The following is a 17,394-nucleotide window of genomic DNA, read 5'->3' as shown; positions in this document are numbered from 1 at the left end:
ATCAAAATGCCTTCCGCTTTGTATTAGTTCTATCATTTAAACCATATTTGTGAAAACTGTGATCAAAATAAAGGTGGAAAATGCAATTTTAGCAAATGTTTCTCTGACATAGGACTCAAGAAAATGCCTGTAAGTTCAAGTGTGTGGTATGCTTTTTAAAAAAATAGCAAAGAGGGTTCCTGGGATTTTTATGTTTTCTTCTTCTGATTCCTCAAAGCATTGCTGTAGATTGTATAATTTTGACTGAAGTACTATATTCCAAAGTAGAAAAATAAGATCAATATATTTTTTTGACAAAAGGTGAGGTTTACAATAATAGTGACTTGTGTTTAATAGAAGATCATGGCAAGCCTTCCATTTTTATGTAACAGATTATTATTGAATTACTCAAAAGGAAAGTAGAAGCCAAGATCTTACTTTGATTTGTCAAGAGTATTTTTTTAATATATCTCAAACCACTCTAAAATAAATCTCCTGTTTTCTCCTTTCCATTCCCACTGCTATCACTAGTTCAAGCTTTCACGATCTCTTGTCTAGAAAATTTCAGGAGTACAGTTCCCTGAGACTGAATCGCTCCCTTATGGGAAGACAGGGCTGCTGCTTTTATGACTCAAGGAGCTCCATTCATATGAGATATGATGTGAGTGATATTCCAAGACACAGCCCTTAGGGAAACACTGAAATGACAAAGGCTAGTTTCAGGTCATTCATTCAGTCACCCAACAGATTTGTTGTGGGCAATTATTAAATGCTGGCTATTGTGTCTGGGCACAGGTCTTACTGAGATGAATGACACAACTTACCAAGGGCCGCCAAGGGGTACAGTTCACACGCTAGTGGACTCTTGTAATAGTCTAGGCAAGAAATCATGAGGCCCTTCAGAAACCTCCAGGACTCTGCACTGCCTGGGTGTTCCAGGCCCTGCATTTGTCTGCTCTGATCCCTCCTACTCCATATTTTCTCAACCATTAGCTTCCAGAAATTTGTGTTACTCAGAGCACCTGCAATGTGCCTCAGGCTTTTCCTGTTCTGATCATTGCTGCATCTGGAATTATAGCTTGCTGAAATTCAAACAAGCCTCAATACCCCCAGTGTTATCTTTGTCGAGGGGCTTCTGGATGATACTTGTCAATTGTTTAAAGCAAGTGATTATTACTTTCTCAATAGAATTACCATTTGATCCAGAAAACTTCATGTCTCTCTTTTATGATACTTTAGATTGTATCTGGATATTTAGTCCAAGACCTGAATGATGTTACTGAGACTCAAAGCATTTGTGTGATTTGCTCAAGGTCACACAGCAAGGGCCAGAATAAGGGCCTAAATTGAAACTCCTTTCCTTAGACTTAATTTTCTTATTTCTTAGATAACAGTCAATTTTTACAAATTTTATGTATTGCTGTTTAGATAGGCTAGTGTAATTTGCCCAGTAGGTTTACAGCTCCAAATTTTAAGACATAGGCAGATAGAATATAAAACAGAATATAGTATCCAACATAGGTAAACATCTAAGAAAATATTAAAGATTGAGGAAATGAAGTCATTTAGCCAAGAAAATAAAAATCTGATTTCATTCTTTTTTATGGCTGAATAATATTCCACTATGTGTATATACCACATTTTCTTTATCCATTTGTCTATTCATGGATACTTAGGTTGACTCCATATCTTTGCTATCGTGAATATTGCTACAATAAACATGCAAATGTAAGTATTCCTTTGATATATTGATTTCTTTTCCTTTGTATATTGATTTCAGTAGTAGAATGGGTGGATCAAATGGTAATTCTATTTTTAGTTTTGAGAAATCTCCATACTATTTTTCATAGTGGCTCTACTAGTTTGCATTGCCACCAATAGTGTATAAGAGGCTTTTCTCCACATCCTCACCAATATTTGTTAATTTTTTCTTTTTAATAATAGTCACTCTGACTGGGGTAAGATGATATATCATTGTGGTTTTCATTTCTCTGATGATTAGTGATTTCAAGCATTTTTTCATATACCTGTTGGCCATTTTTATGTCTTCCTTTGAGAAATGTCTATTCATGTCTTTTACTCTCTTTTTAATGAGGTTTTTTTTTTCTTTATTGAGTTGTTTGAGTTCCTTGTATATTGGATTTTAGACACCTGTGAAATGAATAATTTGCAAATTTTTTTTTCCATTTAATAGGTTGTATCTTCACTCTGTTGATTATTTTTCTTACCATGCGAAATCTTTTCAACTTTATTTGTTCTATTTGTCTATTTTTGGTTTTGTTGCCTGTGCTTTTGAGGTCTTAGTCATAAATTTTTCGCCCGGAGCAATGTCCAGGAGAGTTTTCCCTAGGTTTTTTTCTAGCATTTTTATTATTTTAGGTCTTATGTTTAAGTCTTTAATCTATTTTGAGTTTATTTTTATAGACAATGAGAGATTGGGTCAGGTTTTTCTGCATGTGGCTATTCAATTTTGTCAGCACCATTTAAGAAGAGGGTATCATTTCCCTAATGTAAATTCTGTTGGTTTTGTTTAAGATAAGTTGGGTGTAAATATGTGGCTTTGTTTCTGGTTTCTCTATTGTGTTCCATTGGTTTATGAGAGGAACCCCCCCAAAAAAAAAACTCACAGAATTATTTTTGGAGGGCAGGCTCCTTGTAGCACAGGCTTCCTCTGTTAGGCAAGTGTTCTAGGAATTCATCAGCATCAGTGTGGCAGCTAACATTCCTGTGAGAGGTTGTTTTCTGCTTCAGTGAATATTTTTTCGGATATTCTTTCAGTGTGTTTAAATCAATCATGATGGATGATTTATAAGCACACCTGCCCACACTGCGCTGAATGTTCAGCATTTTTTGACCAAAAATGGCATGATCCTCTTGCCCCACCCTCCCTATTCACCTGATCTCATCCCAAGCGACTATTTTTTATTTCCCTGAATGAAAACGTCCTCAAAGGAAACATTTTGCTGATGTGAAGAGGTGAAACAAAAAATGGCAGAAATACAAAAAAGCATAAAAATTGATGAGTTCAGCAACTGTTTTGGGCAGTGGACAAAGTGTCTCCATAGGTGTATTGCGTCAAATGGAGAGTACTTTAAAGGTGACTGAAGTTTAAACATGTAAGAAAAAATAAACAAATTTGTACAAATAAATTCTATTTTTTGTGTGCCCCCCTTGTATGTGTCTATTTAAAAAAAAAAAATCAGTACCATGCTGTTCTGTGGCCCTGTATATATTTTAAATCAAGTAATGTGGTGCCTTCAGTTTTGTTCTCTTTGCTTAGGATTGCTTTGGCTAATCTGACTCTTTTTTGGTTCTATATGAATTTTAAGACTGATTAAAAAGAATGAAACCATGTTATTTGTGGCAACATGGGTGGATCTAAAGGTCATTATCTTAAGTGAAATAAGCCAGTCACAAAAAGACATATGTTATGTGTTCTCGCTTATATGTGGAAGCTAAAACATTTGATCACCTGGAAGTAGAGAGTGGAAACAGATAACAGAGACTAGGAAGGATGAGAGGGGACAGGTGGGGAAGAAAAAGGATGAAGAGTACTAGATTAAAGGGTACAAGCAGACAGTAAGTTAAAGGGAGTAAATTCAATGTTTGATAGTAGTGTAGGGTGACTGAGCTTAACCAAAATGTATGATACTGACTTAATAGAAGGAGCTAGGAAGAATTCCTTTCTTCTTGATTGCTTGGAATACTTTTAATAAGACTGGTATTAGCTCTTCCTTGTATGTCTTATCGAATTCATCTGGTCCAAGGCTTTTTTTGGTGGGGAGGTTTCTTATTATTGAATTGACTTCTTGGATTTTTATTGATCTGTTTAGGGTTTTAATTTCTTCCTCTTTCAATCTTGGGAGGTTATGTGATGCCAAGAATTCTTCCATTTCCTCTAGATTTTCTAGTTTATTTACGTACAAATATTTATAGTAATATTTGATAATCTTTTGTATTTCTTCAAAGTTTGTTGTAACATTGTCTTTTTTGTTTCTAATTGTGTTTATCTGAATTTTCACTCTCCTTTTTTTTTTTTTTTGTTAACCTGGTCAGGGATCTGTAAATCGTATTTATCCTTTCAAAGAACTAGATTTTTGCTCATTGATCCTTTCAAAGAACCAGATTTTTGCTTGTTGATTTTTGCTCATATGATATTTTTGGATCTCTAATTTAACTGTGACTTTATTTTAATGATTTCCATTTTTCTACTAATTCTGAGGTTGGATTGCTTTATCTTTCCAGTTCCCTTAGGTGGAACATTAGACTGTTTACTTGTGATTCCTCTGTTTTCTTGATATGTGCATGCAATATTATAAACTTCCCTCTTAGCACCAATTTCATGATATTCCTGAGGTTTTAGTGTGTTGAGTCTTTGTTTTCATTTATTTCCAGGAATATTTTTATTTCTGCCTTGATTTCTGTGTTAACCCAAAAGTCATTCAGAAGCATGTTGTTTAATTTTCATGCATTTGTGTGTTTTGTGGGATTCCTGTTGATGATGATAGTTATTTTTACTCCACTGTGGTCTGAGAAGATGCTCAGTATGATTTTGATCTTTTGAAATTTGTTCATACTTGGTTTAGGTCCTAGTATGTGGTCGATATTGGAGTATGTTCTATGTGCTGTTGAGAAGAATGTATATTCTGTGATGGTTGGGTGAAGTATTCTGTAGATGTTCATTAGGGTCAGTTGGTCAAGTGTTCAGTTAAGGTTCCTGATTTCCTTGTTAGTTTTTTACCTAAATAATCTGTCTAATGCTGTTTGCAGAGTATTAAAGTCTCTGACTATAATTGTATGGCTATGTTCTCTCTTAATTTAATTAGCAAATGTTTTATAAATCTGGGTGTCCCTGTGTTGGGTGTGTATATGCTCAAGATGGCTATTTCTTGCTGATGTATTACACCTTTTATTATTATGTAGTGACCTTCAGTGTTCTTTTTGACTTTTATTGGTTTAGAGATTGCTTTTTTTGTATTCCATTTGCTTGGAACATCATTGTCTAGCCCTTTATTTTGAACCTGTGAGTGTCATTTGCAGTGAGATGGGTTTCCTGAAGGCAGCAGAAGGATGGAGCATGCTTCTTTATCCAATTTGCCATTCTTTGCCTTTTGAGTGATATGTTCAATTTGATCACATTTAAGTTCATTATTGATATGTAGGGGTTTGTTCCTGACATATTGCTGTTAAAAGGCTGGTTTGCTTTTTAGGTTCTGTGGTTGATTTGTATGGTCTATAAACTCTGTGGTTGCCTGTGCTTTTGTGATGAGCGGAGCCATTCTTTCATTTCTGAAGCATCTCCTGAAGGGCTGGTCTGAAGGTGGCATTTTCTGTTAAGGATTGCATGATGGTGAAGGAATTTAATTTTCCTTCATTAATGAAGCTTAGCTTGGCAGGTTAGGAAATTCTTGGGTGGAGTTGCTTTTCTTTAAGAATGTATTAATGATGAGACCCCAGTCCCTTCTGCCTTTTAGAGTTTCTGCTGAGAAGTCTGCTGCAATTCTGATGGGGTTTCTTGGTAGGTGGTCTATTCCTTCTCTCTAGCTGCTTTTAGGATTTTTTATTTCACAGTCACCTTTGGGAGATGAACTATTATGTGCCTTTGGGTTGGTCTTCTCATGTAATACCTTGCAGGAGTTCTCTGAATCTCTTGTATCTGTCTGGCCACCTCTCTGGCAAGATAGGGGAAATTTTATTGGATGACATCTTGGAATGCTTGTTCCAGGGTGTTCTCAGTTTCCCTTCTCTCTCAGAGATGCCAGTCAACTATAGATTTGGTCTCTTCAAGTAATCCCAGATCTCTCATAGGCTTTGCTTATTCTTCCCAAGTGTTTCCTCATTGTTTTTGTTGGACTTGATTAGTTCAATAGTTCAGTCCTCAAGCTCTGAGATTCCTTCCTCTGTCTGGTTGGTTCTTCTGTTGAGGCTTGCTATTGTGTTTTGAAACTCCAAGAAATAATTCTTTATTTTCAGGAGTTCAGATCAATCCTTTCTTATAATGGCCAGCCCAGCTTTCACTTCCTGCACTGTTTTCATGTCCTGAATGATCTGTAAATCCATCTTCTCACAGATATCATTGAATGTCTTTGCTATCCATAGTCTAAATTCTATTTCTGTCATCAGGAACAGGCTGTTCTGGATGGGATCTGGGAAATCCTCCTGTGGACGTTGACTTGTTAAGGTTTTGGGGGTTGCTGGTATTCTTTTTTGCTGGTTCTTCCTCATCTGTGAGGGCAGACTCTTTTTATTTTTGTTTTGTTTTTGTTTACGTTAGATAAGTTTGGTACTTCTGGAGTGGCTATTATTGTTTGTTTGTTTCTGGTCTTCCCTCCTCTGACCTGCCTATGAGTGGAGACAGCAGTGGCAAGAAGGGTGGTGATCTTGGGGGAACCATCTGGAACTCCTTCACTGGTGCAGTCTGGTGGAAACTCGGTGTTCCTCTCCCACTGGAACAGGTAACAGGTATCCTGGCTGGAACTTTAGCAGTGTCCTTTTCCCCAGATTGTCAGCAGGACTGGTAGGTGGCCAGCCTCTCTAGCTCTACTCTGGCTCAGGTGCTCTTGGGGATGTGGAGTGGTCTTCTCCTGACTGAGCAGGACCACTCCTTTCACTCAGGGGTAGAAGACAGGGGAAAGTGGAGGACTGTTATTTCTTCCTCTGTCTACAGGTGGGGTAGGGCCACTGCCACCATGTGTTGTGCAGAGGTGCCTGGCTTTTAGATCTCACCCTGAACTGTGGGAGGGACTATGGCCACCACAGCAACTCCTTTTGTGCAAGCCATGTCTACAGCCCTGGCCTAGAGCCACAGAAGCTGCCAGCACCAGAGAAATTTCCTCAAATTGGTCATGTCACCTTTGTTGAGTGTTGGGAAGGGAGGGAGGGGATGCTCACATGTGGCACAGACCATTCCTGCAGGTTGTTTCCCACTGATCCTCTCTATGTGGGGATTGGCATCAACTGCACAGGACACCTGAGAGCTGGGGTTCCCCAGGCTTCATGTGGGACCTTCTAGTGCCTCTGTCTCTATTTGGGGCAGCTTTCTGCACCTGACCAGTGCAGGAGGGTAAGTTGGGTAGAGTTTCTGGGCTGTCTCCCTTGACTGAGACTGCAAAGGCTTACATGAGGTATGTAGAGAGAAAAGCTGTCATTTTCACTCCCCCCTTCTGTCTCCAGTGGCATTGTCGCCTTGGAATGCCTCTAAGGATGTCTGGGACTTGGAACTGTCTGTCCTCCATGTCCTCAGGTGACAGTCTTGGGTTTTCAGGTGGACCCTCAAAGCCTTAACTCCACTCCTCCATATAGAGTTATTTGCAGAGAGCTGCGATGATGGGCTGTCTTCAGTTGGTCATCTTGACCCTTCCCCACTAAAACTCTAAAGTGAGTTTTAGAAAGACACCCCATTAAAGTATTGTTGGTATAGGTGATTATGTAAAAAAGTGAAAGTTTACAGAGGATGCAACTAACAACTCTAACAACTTTGACAGTTCAGTATTTCTTTGAGGTTGGTCATATCTAAAAGGCTTTCTAAAGATAACAACAGCAGACTTTTGAAACATATGTATGTTGGAAAATGTAGGGACAGAAAGAGAAGGGAAGGAATATTTCAAATTGGCTTGAGGACAGTATGATCTCGAATATTCTCTCTCCTGAAAGCCATTTTGTTTTACTCCTCTTATTTCCATGATCTCTCTCAGTCTCTGTCTGTCTGTTGGTCTGTCTGTCTCTATCTGTCTCTCTCTGTCTTTCTCTCTCATGCACACACACAATGTTCCATGGTATATGTGAGCTGTTGAACAGAGTAGCTTGATTATAGCACCATGCCTTTGTTCTGTGTATTGAAAGATATTTTACATCTAATTCTGTGTAGAGGTGAGGTGGTAATGGAGATATAAGGAGCTTATGCAGATCGGATAGAGGTTGGTTGATGAGATTGGAGCAGGAAACACAAACTGTGCTCAGCAGGAAACTCTATGGGTTTAAGGATTATTTTGGAGTCAATTTCCTTTATCTTTTACCCTTTAATATATATTTTCATTAAGATGATAGCTTATAGAGTGTTATAAATTATTTTCCTCATAAAAAGGGAGAAACATATATAAATATAAAAGGTAAAGATGTCTGTAAATCCAATCCTAAATATATAAAATTTGTAGCTTCTGTTCTTTAGAATTGAAAAATATAATAGGTACTGAGCATATATTCATTGATAGCCTGTGAAACTGGTGAATGAAAGTCATTTTTTTTTACATTGTGGTCAAAGTTGACCTATTTAGAATGCCAGTCATAATTTCCCCTGTGAATATATTCTTATCTACTATGTTACACTGACACACATATAACTTACAGAGCAACAAAGATATTTAGTAAAGTTCAATACTTTAAATGTTCAAATTAAAAATACCTTATATCTTTGGGATTTTTTTTTGGCAAAGAGATCTTGAGGCTACCTCCACAATAGCTATAGTGCAGGTTTAATAAATAATAATAACTAGCAGTTATTTATAGCTTACTATAAATTAGACAGTGTGCCCAATCCTTTATATATGTTGTCTTGTTAAATCTTCAACCCTTTGTCATAGGTAGTATTATCCTCTTCCTTTTACTGATGAGGAAACTGAAGTATAGAGAGTTTAAGATCGCATACCTAGTAGGTAGAAGAGAAGTGGGATTCCAACCTAAACATTTTGACTTTTGAGCTCATGGTCTTTACCAGCATGTTAGATCCAAAAATCACAAGTCATCTATTTTCTCAGATACACAACTAGATAAAGTGAAAAGTTCTTTTAATTTTATTCTGAATAAAATTTGACAAAAATTTCCTGACTGTGTACTGGAAAGCATATACCATTTATTCAGTGAGCTACTAAGGAAAGGCTTGAAGATTTTAAACCAAGTTGATTTGGAATGAAAGGATGCGATAACTAGAGGGATTCTAAAGATTTTTTTTTACAGGCCTACAGATCAAGATAAGGTCCTCCTTACCCCTTGGTTATGATCTGAGTTGTTATCAACCAAAATATTAGATATAAAAGTTCTAAAAAATAGTTTGTAAGATGACTATTGTAGATAGCCCCTCGTGGAAATGTGGCATTCAACAAACAGCACAGCTTCTAATTGAGAGCTGTGATCTTTACAAATGCCCAAGTGGGGTAGGTGATATTTACACATTGAACAGTGATAGCAGACAGTGGATTCTTGATTTGAAAGTTGGTATCTGGAGTAATATGGAATAAAGATCTTTAAGAAATGATGCCTTGAGTTATTTTTAAGACATCTTCCACCTTTTTTTTTTTTTAAACTATAAAATCTACTGTCTCCCAAGTTAACAAGAATTTATTCTTTTCCTCAGCAGGGGAAAAAAATCATTGTAACTAATCTTTTATTTCTAATTTTGAAGAGTTGCAAAAGGATAAGTCATGATTATACTAAGCAACTTAACTCTTACATCAAATATGCATGTCAGTCCCAGCAGTAATTGCACTGTTGCAATTTCGTAAATTGTATTGAGCTCCTCTTATTTGTAAGATTTCTGCAGAATCATCCACCCTCTATGCATATAGTCGCTTCACTTTCCAGTAGGCAAATAAATGAATTTTAGTAGAAATACTGCATAGAATGTATTGTAGCTTAAGAATTTGATAATAATGTTTTGCTAAAAGAAGTACATCTTAGATTTAGTGTCAGCTACATTTTGTAGTATTTCTTATTAAATACATTTTTAGAGGTGAGTGCAAAATTTTTTGCAATATAGGTGCTCTGGTGTTGTATTAAATCTGACATAATAAATGATGTTGCAAATGTGTATCATCTTAATCATTCCAAAGTATACTGTGTGTATGGACCTGTGTGCATTATGTTTTAACCGGGTAACTAGATGGTTGGGTAAATGGCATTATGGTGATGTCCTCTTATAATAGAAGATCGGTTTAGTATACATAATTAGCATATCCTACTTTGAAATTTTTATTTGATATTTTCATCCAGCCCCCCCCCAAAAAAAACCTTTGGTCATAAAAATAGACACAAAGTCAACAATTGCTTTTGGAAATTTATTCTTTTCCATTGCTGGGCTGGCTTCTTTACTTGTTAGTCTGTTAAAGTGACAAATTTATTAGATTTATTATAGTCATTGTAACCTTGTTATTACAAAAAAATTTGCAAAATTCTTCATTATGCCTGAAATTTACTTTACCATTTTAAACTCTCACATAACGACATTCATTGCCTCAGTGTTTTTCTGGGATGTGCTCTGACTCTTTAGAAATCTGTGACTAGAAAATCATAACAAAATATTACCTGTCCTAAAAAAGTAACCACCATTTATTGCCTCTAGTAAGTGCTAGGCATTTGGTAGCTAATGATTGTATGTGAAAATGGTATTGTGATGAAGAAACAAACTTGGATAACATTAAACAGCAACAATTTTTTAAAAAGTGAGAGACAGAGAGAAAAGAATAAAGAACAAAAAGAAAAAAACCCACTAGATTAATGTAAAATTAATGTATTATTAAATTATCATGTCAATCATTTCTACCTAAATCTAACCTAAATCCTCTTCCAGGAAGCATTCCCCAATTAATTTAGCTCCATGTTTTTTTAACTTGTAATCATTTCAGTACTTATATTTGTTTTATTAGTACAAGCCTTTTTATATCATGTCTTAGGTAGGTTCTCTTTGGAGTGTGTACTGTTATTTTAAATAAATGAGAACCTCCTTGAGGATAGGACTGAGAAGTGCCCACAAGGGTTTTCTGAGGGTACAATTCTGGGTTTCTCTTTAGTCTCAGTTCGCACTCCACAATATGCTGTAGTATTTGAGGGCAGAGACTGTTGATCTTATTTGCTATAGTATTCTCAACATCTAGCATTGTGCCCTGTACTTAGTCCATGCTCCGTAAATGTTTGTGGACTTGACTGACCCACTGACACAGTAGATGTCAAGATGCCAACTCTACATTGACCTTCACTAGTCCTATCCAAGAAGCAGATTCTAGAAGTATCACTTCAAGTTCTACTTTGTGTATTTTTGTGCCCCAGGAAACAGTGGACTTCCTTGTACTTGACATGCCTGCAAAATTGAGTCAACAGCAGAGACCCTAAGCATAGACGACTGAGGAAGGAGATGGTCTTGCAGAAAGCATTGTGTCCAGTAGGCTGCTGTAGTCTTTGTTCACTGTGTGGCTCCAAGAGAAAAACAAAAAGTGGGGAATCCCCAGGCACTATGTACAGTAATGGCACTGTTGGAAGCCTCCTTGGAGGTTGAAGCAAAGGATTACTGGATCTGAAGACTAGTCAGTGGAAAGGAGGGCTCCCGCCACAGGGCTTCTGCTCCAGGAAGGGCTCCCTTCTCTGAGAAGAGGCTGTAAGAACAAGCAAGCAAGAGACTTAGGATACAAAAGAAACAAATACCATTTAGGCTTTGAACCATGAGAAAATCTGCTGTGAACATGGGAGCAGTGGGGGCTCTGGAGAGAGACTGAGACAGCCCAGGCATGTGAGCTGGGATGCTGAGTTAGGCAGACTAAAGAGAGTAGCTAGCTGCAGAGTCCAGTAACTATGTATCTCAGCATCAGGCTCTCCTGCCACAGGACAAGACTAGTGTTTGGAGCTGCTCTGTCCTGCTGCCATTGTGAGGGGGAGAAGGAACAGAAAGGCTGGGTCTATGACATTTCACTTTTTCTATCAGATACACGAATTTCTGGACTGTTTGAACAGGTCCTCACCAAGCAGATATACAACCTAGCATATGAAGCACTAAAACCATAATGTTATTGAACTCTTGTTGATTGTCCATATCTAAGAGAAGCTATTTGCAAGGTAACAATGTGTCTGTGCCTGCTTAGATCCTTACAATAACCCTCTGGAGGTAGGAAAGTATTATTTGAATCTCCACTTTATAGATAAAAAGAAAGGCACAGAGGATAAAATGACCCAGTAAGAATTACATGCTTAGTAAATGGCAGAGCAGGAATCTGAATCAAGATTTTCTGGTTCTACTCTCTTTGATGCTTCCCCTCATGGTAGAGGATTACATAATGCTAGTGAAAATAAATGATCATTTGAATTTAATTTCAGTTTTGCAAGCTACCTCTTTTAAACTCATTCCTTTTGCTACTTCTAGAAACCTGAAGGTCAAGCAAATCTTTAAAAGGGGCGGGGGCTATATTCTCACCTAATTTTCAGGTACATGCCCTGAATAACAGTAACAGCTAAAACTTTTATGGCATATACTATGTTATATTATTAATTAATTTAATTCCCATAAGAACACATTGAGGAACTGTAGCACAGAAAGATTGAAAAACTTGCCCAAGATCACACAGCAAAATCTAGTAAAGCAAGGATGAAAATCCAGGCCATCTGCCTCCTATGTTTCTAATTGCTACATGATACTGTCATTCATTTTCTTGTGGCATCAACTTACAAAACTGTAGGAATTTCAGACGTGGCTGTCAGAGGAAAACTATTTTCTTATTTTAAATAACACAAACGACCTTAAGAAATTTCTTCTTCTGTATAATGATCTTGGGTATATACCAATTACTGATTTCTTCAGAGTAGGCTTGATGTCTGCATATTCTCCATCTGGTGCTTGAAAATCCTAAGCGTTTTCGAATAAATCTTAGTTGCTTAAAACAAAACACAGAACATTTTGAATATTTGCAGATTGCTTAGTAACGTTGTTAGGTTTATCTTATCTCAGTTGTTCCTAGCTTTTGGCTGAGTTTTTTAATTAAAACTCAATATAGACTATATTACTTACACAGTCGTGGAATAGGGAAAACAAAATGTGATATGTTAATGAACACAGCATGACAGCTTGGCATAATGAATCTGAGGCACAAATAATCTACATGAGGACACATGGACAATTAAAATCAGATCCAGTTCTTATAATCAGTATCAGTTAGATGAAATGATGTTGAAGACACTTAACTCAGAGAAGTGTGCTTATGTAATTTCCATCCCAGGTGTTACATTGATTGTATTTTCTCTCACAATACCAGAATCTAATCATCAAGGAAGTGTTCACCAGAAGGGAAGGGGTAGCCAAACCATATTCTTATACTAGGGTGTATCTTTGAGGATTCTTTCTTTAGACTTCTTGTCATCTACCACCTGCTGCATATAGCCATTTATTCATTCAACAAATAGGCTGCACTGTGTGTAGAGTTGGCTAGGAGTCTCCCATCCCCTTGGCAGAGTTAGATAAGACCTCTAGCTCCTCTTGTATTGCTCACTCTCTTGAAAGAAACTGTTGAAATCAGTACTTGCTTTCCTCACTCAACCCCCAAGGTCAACCCACTTAGTCAGCAGCTCTGCCAGGCTTCATTGTATCTCTTTTATTACTCCTCCTATATGTGTAGAGACTTTGTGCCCCTATGGTTTCCCATCATTATTTCACGACTGATCCCTCTGTCTTCTTTTTAAAAACCTTAGTTCTTTTGAGGTGAAGCCCGTCTGTCTGTATCACCCTGGCCTCTCCCAATATTCCAGCCAGTCCCTCTCATCCATCGAAGACTCTGGAACCTGGATCTCATTCTGTGTCTCAGCCTTCAGTCCTGCTGAACTCATTGGGAGTTGGGCTGATGTAGAGTGAGAGGTGGAGGGATCACTGGGAAAAGAGTGGTCTCCCGCTGTGGAATTCCCACTCAGCAAACTCTCCTCTCCTACAGAGAGAGGTCTGTGCTACAGAGAAGAGAGTTTGCTGAGTGGAAATTCCACAGTGGAAGAGAAAGAGAGAATGGCAAGGAGACATGGAATGTCCTGGGATGACAGGATGGGTTCGGTACTTATATTTTGTGCATCGACTGGTAAAAGCATGGTGGAGCTGATATCAATGGTTTCTTTCAAGAAGATGGGCAATTGAGTAGCACCAGAGTAGGCTGTGTAGCCAACACTCTGGCCTCTTGAACCTTGACTTCTGTGTTAGACCTGACCTTCTCCCCTTCATGGTCCACCACCCAATCCTTTGGTAACACTTTGGAAGTTTTTCACAGGAAGTTGCTGCTTCTCTACAATTCAATTCAGGCATCCCAACTCACTAATCAGTACATTTTCCCACTCAGTTTGCTTGTTTGCTTATACCCATCACACACCATCTTTCAACTTAATCAGTTTCCCAGTTTTTCAGCTTGCTCCTTTCCTCTGCTTGTTACCCTCAGATTTTATAGTCACAAGCCCAATCGTTGAGCAGTTAAGACAAGGCACTAACAAACAGTCCCAATGAAACAGCATAGAAGAGAGCAAGGGCTGTTCCTACTAAGAAAATTGGAGTGTTATTGTCAAGGGATGGGGATAAGGATGGCACATGGACCAAAACAACCAAAGACCACCTCAATTTATTTTACAAAACCTGAACAGATTGAATTATTTAGATTATTTAAGTTATCTGACTGCTTTTCTGTTCATGTTCCACCTAAATGTATATGCCATCTCTTTCCAAATGAAGCCAGAAATCTTGGCTCAAAGTTCTTTTACAAAATTAAAAAAAAAAAACCTTCTATTTCACTATGTACACAGGCACTCTGTGTTCTCCAAAATTCAAATGACTGAGGATATCTTTTCTTAAGGCTGAGAAAACATAAGGACGAAAGTATGCTACTTCTCATAGTCTGTAGCCTCTTGACAAGACATCTGCTACAACATTTTTTGTTCTTGGATCATGGATTGTTGTTTGCCAATTGTTTTCATAAATATTAATCTTTGAAATCTTAACTGACATACAAGTTGTTCTTTTTTGGATTCTTTTCTACTTTTATTATTTATATGCACCATCTTTAAATGATTGTGCCACAGTACAACAACAAGAAAAGGATTTTCTCATGAAAAATTCCTATTTTAAAAGTAGGAACCATATATAATAAAAAAACTTGTGATTTTTTTCTTTACATTTGAATTCTCCTTCGTTTTCTTTTGCTTAACTAAATTTATTGCCATTGGAATGTACTTCTGCATTCATTTTGCAAAAAAGACTTCTACTTCAGCTCTTGAAACTACCTCAGAAAGACAACTAAGCTCAACTTCCCCAAGTACTTGACTGATTTAGTCTCAAGGTAGATAGCCATTTCTTCTTACCTTGAAACTTAGATTTTAGAACTGGATCATGATTTTGAACTGGTCTACAAATAGTCAAGATAGTCTCCAGTGGCACTTATACATGCTTATTTCGAATCATACCTTTGCATAAAAATAATTGAAAAATCTGCTATGAAAAATATAACTAAAGATATAAAAATACCATACCTTCCACCAAAGGATGTTATTTAATGACTGTTGATAAAATTTTATTGGACTTCTGTAGCCTCTGCCATACTCTAAGTGGCACATATAAAACATCCAAAGTGCTGCAATAGCTTTTTTGGGCTCATTTTTATTATGTATGGTAGTTCCTGATTTATTTTACTATTACCAGTAGGGATTAGTAATTCAGTAGATTTTAAATTGCTTCCATTATTGCTCAATTAATAAAACAATTTTTAAGTTGACACATAATTGGACATATTTACGGGATACAGAATGATGTTTTGATACTTGTATACATTGTGTAAACATCAGATCAGAGTATTCAGCATATCCATTACCTCATACATTTATCATTCCTTTATGATGAGGACATTAAAAATCCTCTCTTCCAGCTATTTTGAAATATACAGTATTGTTAACCATAGTCACCCTGCAGTGCAAGCAAACACCAGAACTTATTCTTCCTAATAAAACAATTTTTAACCTTGAGGATAAAAAGTACTTCACACAGATACTTGATCTTTAGGCCTGTTAGCAGAGACTCATCAGTTCATGTGTAGCCAATGATGCAAAACACAGCAAGTAACTAATTTTGAAGGAAAATGATCTGATAACAATGCCATAGTATGTTTTCCTAATGTTTCAACTTTATGCTTAAACATCTATTTATATAGTTCTCATGGTCATGGGAGTTTGTATGTCAGTCACCTGTTTTTTTTTTTTTTAACATTAAGATATGAAACAAGAGAAAAGCAAAACCTTTTTAAAGCAAACTACCTGTTCAACATCTTTTTTTTTAAAGTCACATTATATGATCTTGAAAAGGAAGATTCATTCTTTGGTTTTCCTGAGAGGTTTGAGTTTTCTTTATTTTTTAAAATCCAGAACACTCTCCTGTTAAAGGGGAGTTACTACATTAGAAAATATAATAGTAATTCATGGATGCATGATGGAATTGTTATTTCTTCAGCTTTATCTATAATCATGTAAAATTTATATTTAGAGTAGAAGAGGTTTTTATAGCTTGCTATCTATGAAGGCTATGTCAGAGATTAGGAATTTATCTCCTAGTTGTGATCAAACACAGTTTTCCCTGAATCTATTGGCAAGTGTCATCGCTTTCCTACATCTGCCATTTTCTGAAAGTAAAATGGGTTTCACATGTTTGCATAACATCTTACAGATTCTTGCCAGGGAGATCCTTCCTGGAAAAAAGCATACTATTTTTGCAGTTCCTTGATTTTAGAGAGAAGAGAGAACTTTACAAAAATTGGGAACTATCCCACGACAGGGCCAGAAGTTGAGGGGTAGATGAAGAATTCACTTCAAGAAGGCCACTGCCATGGCAGCTAGTGATTCCATGGGGTTGGGAGGATGGACATGTCGAGCGGTGTCCTTTGTGATCAAAGATTAGACACAAGGGAGAGGATTATTTGGATGCAAGTTGGGTCTCGTGTGTATGGTTTTAGTTAGATAATCAATACCTCTGGAGAACCTGCTGTGGGTTGTATCGTACTTCGTGGGAAGACACAAAGGAATGAAAGAATGCCACCTATGTTGGTTTGTAAGGCTGCCATCACAAAGTTCCACAGACATGATGGCTTAACCAAAAGAAATTCATTTCCTTACAGTTCTGGAGGCTGGAAGTCAGAAGTCAAGGTGTCAGGAGGGTTTAGTCCTTTTGTGGGCCAGGAGAGAAGAATGTGTTCCAGGCCTCTCCCCTTGGCTTGTAGATGGCTGTACTTGCCTTGTATTTTCGTATTGTTTTCTTTCTATATGTGTGTCCGTATTCAAAGTTTTCTTCTTATAAGAACATCAATAATGATGAATTTAGGGCCTACTCTAATGAACTTGTTTTAATTTAATTACCTATTTAAAAGACCCTATCGCTGAATATGGTTTTATTTGGAGGTACTGTGGGTTGGAACTTCAACATATGAATTTTGGGGTGGATACAATTCAGCCCATAGCATCACCTCCGTCTTTACTGTGTTTATAGATACAACATATGCAAATGTTTTCTGTGTTTGCTTCTCTTATGCTCATTTTGTTGAGGGCAGCCAAAATGCACGGAACAGATTGCTGGCATCTACAAACAGATTTAGGCAGTTATTTCTAAACGTTGTTGTTTAAGTCAGTCTAAATCAACAGAAGAAACATAGCAAAGGG

General features: G+C 37.1%; 1 protein-coding gene across 1 annotated transcript in view; it reads left to right on the top strand.

Annotated features, from left to right (window-relative positions):
- ITPR2 (inositol 1,4,5-trisphosphate receptor type 2) overlaps nt 1-17,394 on the top strand; it is a 496,128-nt gene that overhangs the window by 287,139 nt on the left and 191,595 nt on the right. The window lies entirely within an intron of this gene.

This window comes from Carlito syrichta, unplaced genomic scaffold (genome assembly GCF_000164805.1).
Source record: "Carlito syrichta isolate Samal-C Ts95f unplaced genomic scaffold, Tarsius_syrichta-2.0.1 Scaffold303626, whole genome shotgun sequence".
NCBI lineage: Eukaryota > Metazoa > Chordata > Mammalia > Primates > Tarsiidae > Carlito > Carlito syrichta.
Note: the sequence above shows the minus strand (reverse complement) of the source record. Positions and strands in the feature narration are given on the sequence as shown.